Source organism: Phaseolus vulgaris, chromosome 10 (genome assembly GCF_051622355.1).
Source record: "Phaseolus vulgaris cultivar YP4 chromosome 10, ASM5162235v1, whole genome shotgun sequence".
Classification (NCBI taxonomy): domain Eukaryota; kingdom Viridiplantae; phylum Streptophyta; class Magnoliopsida; order Fabales; family Fabaceae; genus Phaseolus; species Phaseolus vulgaris.
The window spans coordinates 21,636,708-21,652,007 of record NC_143507.1 but is presented as its reverse complement, the minus strand read 5'-3'; positions in this window follow the sequence as shown (position 1 = coordinate 21,652,007).

Below are 15,300 nucleotides of genomic sequence, written 5' to 3'. Positions count from 1 at the left end.
ACACCTCAAAATGAACTTGTCACCAATGAACCTGTAACAAATGAACCATATGAGGTAATATTGAGAAGGTCTAAAAGGCAAAGAAGACCTTCTATTTCTGATGACTATGTGGTTTATTTACAAGAGTCAAATTTTGAATTAGGTATTGATGAAGATCAAGTTTCATTTTCACAATCCCTGAAAAGAAGTAATTATATTAAATGGTTAGATGCCATAAGAAGAGTTGAAATCAATGAATCATAATAAAGTTTGGGATCTTGTTGAATTTCCTAAAGGATGTAAAAGAGTTGGGTGTAAGTGGGTCTTTAAGACTAAGTGTGACTCTAAGGGAAATGTTGAAAGACACAAGGCTAGACTTGTTGCTAAAGGTTTCACTTAGATGAATGGTATTGATTACAAAGAGACCTTTTCTCCAGTTTCTAAAAAGGATTCATTTAGAATTATCATGACATTGGTAGTGCAATATGATTTAGAGCTTCATCAAATAGATGTGAAAACTACTTTTCTAATTGGGAATTTAGAGGAAGAATTCTATATGGATCAACCTGAAGGTTTTGCAATTAAACAAAAGGAACATATGGTGTGTAAGCTTAAGAAGTCAATATATGGACTTAAACAAGCTTCCCGATAATGGTATCTTAAGTTTAATGATAGTATCACTTCCTTTAGATTTACAGAAAATATTTTTGATCGATGTTTATATCTAAAGGTCAATGGGAGCAGGTTTATTGTTCCTGCCGGTTGACTCGAAACGCCTTCGTAAGCCTACGTCACTCCTACGTCCAGAGTCCTTACGTTCATGTGTGCCTTTCCTGTGATGAACACCTGAAACACAAAGACAAAGGGCGCCCTAGCGACCGTTTGCACTCTGACGCTCAAGTCAGTACTAGGGCTAGGAAACACCGAAAACTATATAATCTTGATATTGTGTGTGTGTTTTACGGTGCAAGAGAACTCTCCCTTGTCAAGTTTGTTAACTTACTATTTATAGACTGAAACTAGGGTTTCCCTTTTACCTGAAATAGGCCTTTCTGATGGGCGGGCCCAACACTGTTGTTACCTTACTCTTAGGATAACCTAGCGCGTGGGGTCCCTAAATGGAGTGCAACCTCTAACGAAATGACCACCTGGGTGCCTCCTCGTGCACCTGATCTCTGGGGTCACCCGCCTCTGGGAGTGCCCTAGCTGTTCACGTGCCATGCATGCAACTCGCCCCTAAACGTGACCCTTGCAGGCCATATCCTTCCAGTGGCTCTTATACTTTGTGTCACGCCTGAACGCGTTGTCCAGTCTACACGCATGGGCACCCGTGATCTAGGCTTCTCCCTTACTGATAACTGGCGTGTGATCTGGGATCCACTTCCCGTGGCCCATCTCTTACTGTTTGGGTTTTCGATGTCCGACCTCTCCACACTGTCTAGTAGCAAGTCGGTACATCCTGATGACTGATGTCTAACCACGAGCTGTAACTTCGTTCAGCAAAGAGGCTAAGTCCTTGCCCTGGGTGACCTACATGGCTCTGTGCGACAGGACGTAAATACGGCGCCAAAGTGACGTCTTTCTGGGTCTGTCTTATCTGTGCACACGTGTCTTTGATCAACGGGTAGGGTTTAACGTTGCTTACGCTTCTTCGTTTGCTTTCAAATTCTTCTTGAAAACGCGCGCGTCTAATCGCTTGTTACATCATTCTCCGAAACTCTTCGACCGTTTCGCCTTCTTCCTCAAGCATTCACGCGCTCCCTTCACGCATTTTTGCCTTTTCTTGCTAACGACCGCAAGTATGAACCCTGATTCATTCACACCTGTTTACTGATCATGGTTCTGGACTGCCTGTGTTGCTTTAATCTTTGCATCGATCACTTTCTGTTTCTGGGTTTCTCTTTGATTCAAGAAACCCTAAACTCTGGGAGGTGCTGTTTTTTGTTACTGTAACATCGTGTTTGCGCTTTTCTTTCACACATTCACATGGTTTATCTCCATATTTCTTCAGAAAAGTGTACGCAGGTATGGTTCTGAGTGAGGAAAAACGAGCGAGGCTAACTGACATTCTCGCCCGTCTTCATGGGGTTTCCAGAGATGTAGAAACCTCTCACCAATGTGCCCGCGCTGCCACCATCGTCGCGCCTTCGCCCCCACTTTCCAGCCCCGGAGCTGCTCTCGCCGTCGTCTAATCGTCTCCCACCCCACTCCCTTGCAAGGGCAAAGCGGCGGTGATTGAGTCGGATGAGGATTCTTCAGAGGGGCCAACCTACAAAAGGCCCAAACCCTTCTTTTTCTTTCACGTTCTTCTACCGGTCGCTCTATTTCGCTATTGAGTCACGCGACTGGTGTTCCCCTTCCCCCTGACCTTGGTGGAGCTGGAACTTCTACTCCTCCCATCCCTAAACTGCCCCTTGTCCTTCAACATGCTATCAAGGGCTTTCAGGAAGGGGTGACTGCTGATCTGGATGAAGCTGCTGCTAGAGAGAGACTGGACTTCAACTTTGGGGCACTTCTTGCTCAGTTCCACGCTTTGCTGTCCAGGGCTGAATCGGGGGGCTCTTAGCTGGCTCGCTCGTTTGCTGCCTGTGAGGCTACTCTGAGAGAGGAGTTGGTTCATCTCTCAAAGATACTCCACGCCAAGCGCCAAGAGGTTACTACGCTGGAGGCGAGAGTTCTGTCCCTGCGGGTAAGGGTCTTCGAGCTGGAAAAGGCCGAGGAGGAGTCTAAGGCCAAGATTATGGGGCTTGAACAAAGGTCCACTAGTCTTGAGGTGCAGCTGGATCGGGCGAAGACCGAATTTCGTCAGCAAGCCAAAAGGTTTGAAGAAGCTGAGGCTGACCTGACTGGAGACGTTCTCGATGCTTACGACGGGGGATTTAAGGATGCTCTTGCTCAAGTTGCCTGTGTGTATCCTGGAATGGATACTACGGTGTTCTCAACATCAAACCAGGTTGAAAATGGGAAGATCGTTCCCGGGGTCCTTCCTTGATTCGTATTTGGCTGATGTACAAACTTTTTTATCTGTCTGCAACCTTTACTTTCCTGAACTCATATTTGTTTTATTTCTACACTGCGAACTGCTTTTTGATTCTCGTAACTGTTCTGTCATGGTGTCTGGCGCCAAGACATTTTCTCTACCGTTCTGTTGCATGTTCCCTTTACCTTGAGGAAAGGTTTAACTGTGAGTTAGGTTGTTCCGCCTTGGCGTTCTTCGCAAGGGAAACGAACTCTTAACTGTCCTCGGCTTTGCTCAAAGGCGCGGAGGATTTATCTGGCGAAATATTTTATTTTACCTTGGCACTTTCACTGACGAGGGGAGGTGTTCTATCGCGAACCTACCTCTCTACTCGCAAGGCTTCTAGCGCAAGGAAAATTAATTCTTAACTGACCTCAGCTCCGCTCGAGGGCGAGGAGGATTTAACTGATAACTATTAACTGACGTCAGCTTCGCTCGAAGGCGAGGAGGATTTAATTGATAACTATTAACTGACCTTAGCTTCGCTCGAGGGCGAGGAGGATTTAACTGATAACTATTAATTGAGCTTAGCTTCGCTCGAGGGCGAGGAGGATTTAATTGATAACTATTACGTTTAACCTTAGCGTTTTCACTCGACAAGGAAGGTGTTCTCTATGAACCTACCTCTCCGCCCACGAGGCTTCTAACGCGAGGAAAACAAATACTTAACTGACCTTAGCTTCGCTCGAGGGCAAAGAGGATTTATCTGGCGAACTATTTCGTTCAACCTTGGTGCTTTCACTCGAGAGGGGAGGTGTTCTCTCACGAACCTACCTCTCCGCTCACAAGACCTCTAACGCAAGGAAAACAAGTCCTTAACTGAATTGTACATAACTCGAGAAAATATTTCAATCGTAATTATCTGGGGACCTTATTAAAAACCCCTGGTAAGGGAAAAAGAGTGTCCTCTACTACCATTTACCATATTCTTGCTTAACTGAAGTAAGACTTGAAGTCAGCTGCATTCCATGTGCAAGGAATCGAGCTCTGCTTCAACGCCTTAAGCCTGCGTTCTTCGTCCCAAAGATCTTTGTTCTCTTGAGGGAATTGGTCCACCCGGGAGAGACCCGGTGTGAAACTAACGGGGCTGCATTCCTTGGTACTTGGTGTTTCTCTCCAGGCTCCTAGCATACTCTGCTTCCCTTGTGTGTAAGACCTTGATACTGACCCTGTCTTTGTTCGGGGGCCGAGCCGACCGCCTAATCGATCCTCACTGGTTATCCCGGTTCTAGACTCTACGGTCTTCTCAACCGGGGTTCGTGCCGTTTGACCGGGGATGTTTCTTCAGTTGAAGACTTTCTCTCCAATCTCTCTTTCCCCAGAGCTGCCAAACGGATCAGATTTGGTCCTACGGGCGATTTCTGCTATGGCCTCATCAGGTTTGGAGCGGCTGATCTTGGTCCCTTAGTGTACAATGGTCCATTAGTGACCATAGATACCCCTCGCCTTGCTTTGAGGCTATTCTCGTAGCATCGTTTGACCTCCTTCTGATCTGATTTGATGGTAATCACCTTTTCTGTAAAGTCCGGTAACTTCATCTTCATGTGCCTTGTCGACGGCACCGCCCCTAACCTATTCAGTGTTGGTCTACCCAATAACATGTTATAAGCAGAGAAGGCATTGACGACAAGGTACCTGATGTTCTCCGTTCGTGACGCGGTGCCATCTGTGAAGGTGGTCCTCAACTCCAAGTATCCCTGCACCTCTACCTAGTCTCCTGTGAAACCGTAGAGACATCCGCCATAGGGCCTTAGCATGTCGGGGGATAGTTGCAGTTTGTTGAAAGTCGTCCAGAACATTACGTCTGCCGAGCTTCCCTGATCTACTAGCACACGGTGCACCTTCCTTCCTGCGGTTATCGCTGAGATTACCAACGAATCATTGTCATGGGGTATGACATCCTCCAGTTCGGCCTTGGTAAAAACCAGGTCAAAGTCGAAGGCGTCGTTGGTCCTCTATGCTTCCACCAACATCACTGTTCGCGCGTATCTCCTTCGCTGAGAGACGGTACAGCCTCCACCCGAGAACCCTCATGCGATGGTGTGGACCTCACCATGCACGAGGACTTCATGCCCCAGACCACCCCCTGTTACCGACGCGTCCTCGGTCCCCTGTTTCTCTTGCATATAATCTCTTAGGAGACCGTTCTTCACCAACTCGTCTAGCTGGTGTCCTAGCGCTAAGCAATTGCATATGGGCTGGCCGTATGCTTGGTGGAACTCACACCAGCCGTTCTTGTTGGGCCCAAGTCTTTTGTCGGTCTTGGGAGGCACCTTCAGCCTCTCCGCTATGTTTGGGATAGCGATGAGGTCTTTCAATTCCACTATGAAGTCGTGCCTTGGCGGCACGTTATCTCTCCCACGCCCCCTCGTATTAGGCCTTTGATAGGGCTGCTGCTTCACGGGGGCCTTCATCTCTGTCGTTGCCTCGTGGACCCTTAGGTTTTGAGGACGACCTACCGCGCACGGCCGCGTGGGGACCACGCATGTGCGCTTTTCACTAACTTCTTCCTCCGTCGCTATATGGGCCACCGCTCGGCGCCTTATCTCGACGAAGGTCTTGGGGTGGTTTCGGATGAGTGACTTGCTGAAGGGTCCCGGCACGATGCCCTTCCTAAACGCGTGCACCATCATCTTTTCTTCTGTGAGGTTCAACCTCATCACTTGTGCTCCAAAACGGTGGAAGAACTCCTTCAAAGACTCTCCTTGATACTGTTTTACATCAAAGAGGTCATAAGATACTGACGGGGGGGGCTCGATTCGCGATGTATTGTGCCCTGAACAGCTTTGTGAGTTGTGGGAACGACGTTACGTGGCCATCAGGGAGGCTGACGAACCAGTCCATCGTCGTTCCTGCCAAAGTGCTCATGAACAGCTTGCACCGCACTGCATCGAAGCCCCCAACCAGCATTATCTGTGTATGGGCCTCCGGGTCTTCTACCCCAGTGAAGGTCACCTTGGGCCCTACGAGCGTGGCTGGTATTACTGCATCCACGATCTCTAGCAAGAACGGTGTTGGAAACTCTCTGGGTGGAGTCCCAGGTCTCTGCGCAGTTCCTCGTTCACAGCTTGTGACGCTACCAAATCATCTTGGATGCGTTCTTGATTCCCTCTTGACACGGCCACCTCTTCTTGAAAGGCTCGCATAATCTCCATAACCCGCTGCAGGGTGAGGCCCTCACCCCCGTTTGGTGCAACAGATCCTTGCCTCGTACCTCTCATCTCTTGGGTTTTCCTGGTTCTTACTGGTGGGATAGTGTTTTGTATCGTGCACCACGGTGCGCGCCAAATGTTCCTGCCGGTTGACTCGAAACGCCTTCGTACGCCTATGTCACTCCTACGTCCAGAGTCCTTGCGTTCGCGTGTGCCTTTCCTATGATGAACACCTGAAACACAAAGACAAAGGGCGCCCTAGCGGTCGTTTGCTACTGTGTGTGTGTTTTACGGCGCAAGAGAATTCTCCCTTGTCAAGTTTGTTTACTTACTATTTATAGACTGAAACTAAGGTTTCCTGTTTACCTGAAATGGGCCTTTCTGATAGACGGGCCCAGCACTGTTGTAAGGAGGCTTTTATTAATGGAGGAAGAGGACATCCACTCTCACATTTGAAGTTCTTCCTTCTAGTCTTCTCAAAATTAAAAGAAGACATAAAATAAAGATGAGGCCCAAGCCCAAGAAGGCCAAAGCCCAAAGAGCCCAAGTCCATCCCATGAGGGGCAAGGCCAAGCTTTGAAATACTCTTGTATAGTTTTAGGAGGTGTGGTTATTAAATAAAAGAGTGTGAAAATGTAAAATAAAGTCACATTACCCATGTGACTTAGGAGAGTGGTGTAGGTGTAGTTTTTGGGAGGTGTCATAGTAGAAAAAGGTCACACCTCCCATGTGACTTGTTTTTGGTGGGAATTTCAAATGAGTTTATTTGAAATTTCCCACCTATTTTTTAGCACCTTAGGCTATAAATAGAGGTGCTTCCTTTGTAAAATTCAGATTGGAATTAATCTAAGAAAACTCTACTCAAATTTTGAGTGAACTTTGGAGAGCTTTGAGCCTTCTTCTCTAGTCTTATCTTGATGGATCAATGGAGTCCTCAAGTGGCGGCATCACTCTCATCTAGGAGCATTCCATACTTCTAGTGGCGAGATCATCCATCCTCCTTCCATCTTCATGAGCATTTCTTCTCTCCTTCCTTTCTTCTTTGTTAATTCTTTGTTCTAAGCTTGTTGTCTTGTTTTTGGTTCGGCTGTTCTTAATTTTCCAGCACCTATGTTTTGTTCTTTGCCTTTTAATTTCATCTTGTTCGGTTGAAATGTGTTCTTATGCAATTCTGTTCGGTACTTCTTAATTCTACCTCTTTTGTTGGTTCAATTTGACTATGATTGGTTCATCCAAATGAGTTTGGGATTTGGTACTAGTTTTTGGTGAGTTTTTGTCTTAGAACAATGATCCAACTCTAAGAAAAGTGCCTCTATAATGTCCAACTCAAGGTGATTCCTAAGAAGGTCAAGAACCTTTCTCTATGTGGCTATTGGAATCACATCAGATTTTCTTTTATTTTTTATTTTGTTCCTTTTTCTTCCTCATTTTCTTGTATTTCTTCCTTAAAAATAGGCCATTATTGGCATGCTCTGTCGTAAGGGAGTAGGTCGATTAACTTATGTGGGACAACGAAATAAATAAATGTTAGTAAAAGAAAGTTGTTTTCCTACTCTAATTTTTTTTACTGGATATAAATCAGTCTTATAATAATCGAGTAAGTGATACAAACCAAGTAGTTATGAAGATGACCAAGGAAGCAAAAGACAAATTGCATGGTGAGCAGTCATCTCAGAAAACAATTCAAGACCCCACTAAGGATCTAATGGACCCAACCAGAGCAGATGCGCATAAACCAGAGCACCAACTGTTCTTCCTTCTGGTTTTCTTAAAAGATAGAATATGTTGTAAATAATTTGGGCTCACTTTAGGTGTCCAAATAACAAAGATAGGCTAGAATAAGGTGCCTTTAGCATAATAGGGGATGTAGTTAGCATTTTTGCTTGTTCCTAGCCCTTCAAGAAGGGATTTTGATCTAGTTTCTAAGAGGACAAGCCTAGGGTACAAGTTTTACTTAGTTAAATCCTAAGGTTGCCCCTTTTTTAGTGTTTCCCATCCTACCCTTCATCCTACCTCATTGTATTTTACAAGATGAATTTGAATGAAGTAAAGAAACTTTGCACAAATGGTGTGAGCTCTTAGTGAGGCTTATATCCTCTTAGGTTTGAGGTCTTATCTTGAGTGGTTTTGGGAAGCTCTCAAGTGGCGGTCAACACACTCATCTTGGAGCACATCACACTCCAAGTGGCGTGACATTTTTCACCCACCATCATAAGTTTTCTCATTCCATTTTCCTTCCATTTCTCCATTCCATTTTATGAGTTTATCTCTTAGTTTCTATTCTTTGTTGCTCTTGGGTTTCGCTCATAATCATGAGTATGTTGCATCATTTGGGAGGCCATGACCACCATTGATGTTAAACTTGTGCGCATTCAATTCCGCAATTGCATCTCATCCTCACCATATCTTGTTTTTCATCTTTGCCTCTGTGCAGTAAACCTTCACACTTACTTAACCACTTGGTTAAGTTTGTGTCCAGTGGAAATCTTCCTTAGGTCCTCGCCATTAATTGTTAAAATCCTAATCTTAAGTAAAAGTGTCACCATAAATGAAAACATCTAAAATCAACTCACATCATGTGGTATTCAGAGTTTTGGTTTTTGAGCTTATCTTGTTTAGAGTTGATTGACACTTTACTTTCTTGCATCTTTAATTCCTTGTCTTTACATTCAAGCACCTTTAATTTCTTGTCTTTACATTAAAGTACCTTTAAATTCTCGTCTTTACTTTCAAGCACTTTTAAATTCAGTTCTTTATTTTTCTTGCTTTTAAATTCGGCATTTGCCTTGAGTCATGTTCTTTAGTGTTCTAGGAGTACTTGTATTTTTGCCTTTACTTACTTGCTTTTATTTGTGAAAGTTTATAAGTAATTAGAAACTTGTTTTAGTAGAAGTAAATTTAATTTCCAAACAAAAGATTTCAAGTGATCAATTATTTTGAATCCCAAACTTTGTGTGAAAATTGAAGTTATATGAAAATATGCATGATCAAAACTATGGACATTTCATTTCCATAATCCAAGAACAAGTAAAAAAAAGAGAAAAGAAATTTGCGCAAGCTATTTGTGTTCCAATCTTTCAAAGAGCAACATTTTTTTTCAAAATTTTGGGTTCATCTTGATTGGGAAATTGATTTCAACCTTGTGGAATTTTTATCCTTTTTCTTTGACAAATTTCTAAAGAAAGTTTCATTGTTAAAAGTTTAGTAAGTATCTTAGAGTCTTTTTTGTGTGCCTTTTTCTTGCTTGTCTTCCTTTACAAGTTTGTCATAATATCTTTTCCCAAAAATTGGTTTAGCTTTCTTGTTTTGAGCTTTTTTTGATTGTCTTTTACAATTTCTTAAGTTTTGTTGTGGTTCTTTAAGATCAAGTGTTATTAGCTTTGTCCTCTTTCACTTGAGAATATTTTCAACACCAAGATAGATCTTTTGTTGAGAGGATAAAATTCTTTTTGAGTGCTTTAAGTGTTCTCCTCTTGATTTCTTTTCACCAAAAGTGACGCAACTTTGAGAAAGTGTTTTCTAACTTCTATTTCACTAATTGTTTGTTCACTTGTGAATTATGGCTCATCATTTTTTAGGGGAGTCATCAAAACCCCAATCTCCCCAAAAGGCATTCCTTATGGGTGAATTGACAGGGACTAAGAGATCCCTTGCCCATAAAGAAGAGGAAATGAGACAAATGGAGGAGAGGCTCCAAAGGCTTGAATCAGCTCATGTAAGACAACCAAGGAGGTGGGAGCATAGAAGAGCTACAAGGAGTTTCAAGATGGTAGCCATCAGGAATATGAAGAATGGAGATTGAACCAATTTGATGAAAGGCGCCAACATCAACACCATGCTCCTAAATTTCATTGCCTTATGTAAAACTTCCTAATTTTAGTGGGGAAGGTGACCCCAACATTTACCTAGGATAGGAGGCTAAAGTTGAACAAATTTTTAATGCTTATGAGGTCCAAGAAGACCAAAAAGTCAAGTTATCCTCCTTAGAGTTTTTAGACTATGCCATGCAGTGGTGGCATAAGACTATAATGGACATTGGACTTAACAAGAGGCCAACCGTTGTCTCTTGATTATTTTAAAGAGCTTGAAACCACTTTAACTAAAATTGACATGCATGAAAGTGAGGAGTCTAAAATGGCTAGATTTGTAAGTGGGTTGAGAAGGGAAATCCAAGATGTGGTAGAACTTTATGCGTATTCTTCTTTAGAAAAATTGGTTCATCTTGCCATCAAGGTTGAATCTCAACTTTCAAAGAAAACTCATTTAAAAAACTCTCATAATGATGGCTACTACCTCTCATTTTGGAAAAACAAAAAAAAAATCTTCTTCAAAAGCTTTTCCCTCAAACTTTGTGAAAGATTCCACTTAAAATCCTAGGAATTCTAATCCCTCCACTTCAACACCTAGTCACCTACCAAAACCTCAAGTCAAAAGTGTTTTATATGTTTAGGTTTTGGGCACATTGTAGCAAATTGTCATTCTAAAATAAAAATGATGGTTAAAGAGGGGGTTGTCATGAGTGACCATAGCTCTCAAAGGTCTAACTCCCCTACCTCTACAAAAATCCGAATTGAGGAAGAATATGAAATTCCATGTGAGGGAGACCTGTTAGTAGTTGATCCTGCCTGTTGACCGGAACGCTGGAAACTGCCTCGTCAAAGGATCGACGTGCGCACCGCTTCAAACCTCTGTTCCTCTTCGAGATCCACCTCAAGAACCTGCAAGGAAACAGAGCGGCGCCGCTGCGGCCGATTGCACTCCAACGCCCAAGTCAGTAACCGAATCACCAAATACTAAGAGAACAGGAACCGTGCAAATCCTCTCTCACAGTAAGCTCTATAACTCGCAAGCGTAAAGAGTGTAATCTGAACGTGCGTACCTCAGAAAGTTCGTTGAGAACTCTTATATACCTGGTTGCTTTCTCTCTCCTGGCAGTTACAGACTTGGACACGTGGCTCGCATCCAACTGTACACGTGCCATCATCTGGAGCCTCCTTGCCTTGGGCGCTGCTTCTGACTCTCTTTTTGGCTAAGTTATTTATGCATGGTGCTGCCCAGTGCACAGCTAACTTGGGAGTGCGATCTCTACTGGAACTGGCGAGTTAGGGTGCCTTCATACACCTTCCCTGTGGTCTCGCCGGCCGCCTTCATAATCTGCACCACCTTCATCTCTGGCGATGTGCTTGCTCAGGCGATCTCCAATCACTAGGTCGCCTGAGCCTACATCTGGCGACTTCATCTTTAACCTGGTGATCGCCGATTCTGGTATGCTGGAGATCGGAACACGCCGACTTAATAATTGGCGACTTCACGAGCCCCCCGACTTCCTTCCCTTCTGCCAACCAGGCGCCTTGTCAACACGCCTATACTGTAGCTGGATGCCACGTCATCACTTCCGACTACCAGGGCGGTACAGTAGTGAGGCACATGCTAGGACAAGTTTTAAAGCCTTTTGATGAAAGTCAAAAGGAAAACATTTTTTACACTAGGTGCTTCATTAATGACAAGTTGTGTTCCTTAATTGTGGATGAGGGTAGTTGATATGAAATCACTAGCCAAATAGAGATGATTCTTTGACATTCTATGGAATCAACTTGAGTTGGAGATAGCTTAGGCACTTTCAATAGAATTGGATCAAGGTTCTATGTTTCAAGAACTCACCAAAACTTGCACCAAACACCAAACTCATATGGAAGATCCATCTATTGTCAATTGAACCGAACAAATTGTATAAAAAGGCAAAAGGACCGATTAAAAGGATCAAGAACAGAAATGCACCGAACAAATCAGCTAGAATTGAAGAAGAAACAAATAGAAACAGCCAATGAAACTATGAACCGAAGCAAAGCTGAAAATAAACTGAATTGTCGAACCAAAAAGAAGCTAAACATGTTTTAGGAATTTCATATGAACATGGAGATGAAAGAAAGAAGAACTTATGGAGATGGATGCTTTGGTTTGATGATCACGCCACTTGGATGGTGAAGGCTCCAGGATGAGTGAGCTAGTGCCGCCACTTGAGAGAACCAAATGCACTCAAGATAAGACAAGGTGAAGGAGAAGACAAGTTCTCACAAATTCTCTCTCAAATTGAGTAGAGTTTCTCTATTGCTAATTTCCAATCTGAATTTTACAAAGGCAAACACCTTTATTTATAGCCTAAGAGGTGCTGAAATGAAAAGCTAATTAAACTCAAATTTCCCCCCAAATGACATAAAAGTGGCGCCAACTTAGAGCATGAGGAAGGTGTGACTTCCTCTCTTAGTTTGGCACCTCCCTATTACGCCTACACCCCTCTTCTAAGCTCACACCCCCTAAGCTTCCTATTTTCCTAAACTAAAGACCTAAAGATGGTTTTACAAAAGAGGTGTCTTATGTTTCCCTCTAAGCACCCTCTAACACAAAGATATTACAAAAAGAGAAAACAACCTTCCATTATTTCCTAATGCCTTGAATTGACTTCTTGTAAGCCTTTGAGGTGGGCTATCAACTCCTTGAGCGTCTAACACTTGAGCCTCTTCTTGTCCTTGAGTATTGGCCTCCATTTGGTTTTGAACTTGATCTCCATCATACTCCCCGAGTTGGAGAGAATTCGACCATGAATTCTGGAGACCTACAGAAAAAGGAGTTAGATCACTGGTATTAAATGTATGACTACCAAGGTATATATCAGACATATCTAACTCATAAGCATTGTCATTAATCCTCTTTAGGACTTGGAAAGGTCCATCACCACGAGGCATTAGTTTGGACTTCCTTTGAGTAGGAAAGCGATCCTTCCTCAAATGAAGCCAAACCCAATCACCTTCCTCAAACAACAATGCTTTTCTCCTTTTATTGGCAAGTTCAGCATACTTGCCAACCTTCTTCTCAATTCTCATCTTGATGTCTTTATGCAAAGTTTTCACAAAAGAAGCCTTTTCATCCCCATCTTTGCACAAGACATCTCCAAGAATGGGAATAGGAAGAAGATCAAGAGGTGTTAAGGGGTTAAACCCATAGACAACCTAGAAAGGAGAATGTGAGGTGGTAGAATTTACTACACGGTTATATGCAAACTCAACATGGGGTAGTAAATTCTCCCACACTCTAGGATTCCCGGAAATGAAGCATCTCAATAGTTGTCCTAAAGTTCTATTGACCACTTCAGTTTGACCATCGGTTTGTGGGTGACAAGTGGTAGAAAATAAAAGCTTAGTACCAAGCGTACCCCACAAGGTCTTCCAAAAGTGACTCAAGAACTTTGGATCTCTATCGGACACAATAGTTCTAGGAATCCCATGCAAACGAACCACTTCTTGAAAGAAGAGGTTTGCAATATGACATGCATCATCCACTTTGTGGCAAGCAATAAAGTGAGCCATCTTTGAAAAACGATCCACTACCACAAAAATGGAATCCTTTCCCTTTGATGTCTTGGGTAATCCTAAGATGAAATCCATAGATATGTCTACCCAAGGCATTGAAAGGATAGGGAGAGGAGTATATAGACCATGAGGATGCATCCTAGATTTAGCCTTGCGGCAAGCTATGCATTTATCACACAAACTATGAACATGTTTATGCATATGAGGCCAATAGAAATGTTCATGCAACACATCCAAAGTTTTAGCAACCCCAAAGTGACCCATTAATCCTCCCTCATGTGCTTCTCTAACAAGAGATAATCTAATTGAGCATTGGGGAACACAAAGACGTTTTCCTTTAAAAAGAAAGCCATCTTGTATAAAAAAGTCTTTGTGTCCTCCTTTAAGACACTCTTGATAGATAGAAGAAAAATCAAGGTCATCATGATAAAGATCCTTAATGTGATCAAAGCCAAGATATTGAGAACCCAAAAGAGTAATCAAGGCATATCTTCTAGAAAGTGTATCGACCACAATGTTTATTTTGTCTTGCTTGTGTTTGATCACATAAGGAAATTGCTCAAGGAATTCCACCCACTTAGCATGCCTCTTGTTAAGTTTGTTTTGGCTTTTCAAATATTTAAGAGATTCATGATCACTATGAATCACAAACTCTTTAGGAAAAAGATAATGTTGCCAAGTAAACAAAGCCCTAACAAGTGGATATAACTCTTTATCATAAGTGGAATAGTTGAGATGACTTCCCTTCAATTTCTCGCTAAAATAAGCTATGGGGTGGCCCTCTTGAAGGAGAACAACCCCAATGCCTATACTTGAAGCATCACACTCAATCTCAAAGGTTTTAGCAAAATTAGGAAGGGCTAAGATGGGAGCATTAGTTAATTTTTCCTTCAAAATATCAAAAGCCTTTTGTTGTGCTTCTCCCCATTGAAAAACCACATCCTTTTTTACTATATCATTGAGTGGTGCGGCTATTGTACCAAGGTTAGGTACAAATCTTCTATAAAAAGAAGCAAGTCCATGGAAACTTCGGACTTCATTCATGGATTTAGGTGTAGGCCAATTTTGAATGGCCACCACCTTAGCTTGATCCACATGGACCCCTTTGCTACTCACAACAAACCCTAGGAATTCTATATGATCAAGTGCAAACATACATTTAGCAAGGTTAGCATACAAATGTTCCTTCCTAAGGGTTTCTAATACTTACCTAACATGCAACCTATGGTCTTTCAAAGATAAGCTATAAATGAGTATATCATCAAAATAAACAACAACAAACTTACCAATGAAAGGTCTCAAAACATGATGCATGAGGCGCATGAAAGTACTTTGAGCATTAGTTAAGCCAAAGGGCATAACTAACCACTCATATAAGCCAAAGTTGGTCTTAAAAGCCGTCTTCCATTCATCACCCGGTTTGATACGAATTTGATTGTACCCGCTTTTAAGATCAATCTTTGAAAAGTTTTTTGAACCATGTAATTCATCCAACAAATCATCTAGTCTAGGGATGGGATGCCTATACTTAATGGTAATGTTATTGATGGCCCTACAATCCGAACACATTCGCCATGTGCCATCCTTTTTAGGCACTAAGATGATAGGCATAGCACAAGGACTCATGCTATCTTGAACCCACCCTTTCTCAATCAAAGCCTCTATTTGTTGGCAAATTTCCTTGGTTTCACTTGGATTGGTTCTATAGGCCGGACGATTTGGTAAGGAAGATCCCGGAATCAAATCAATTTGGTGCTAAATCCCTCTCAAAGGTGGAAGGCCT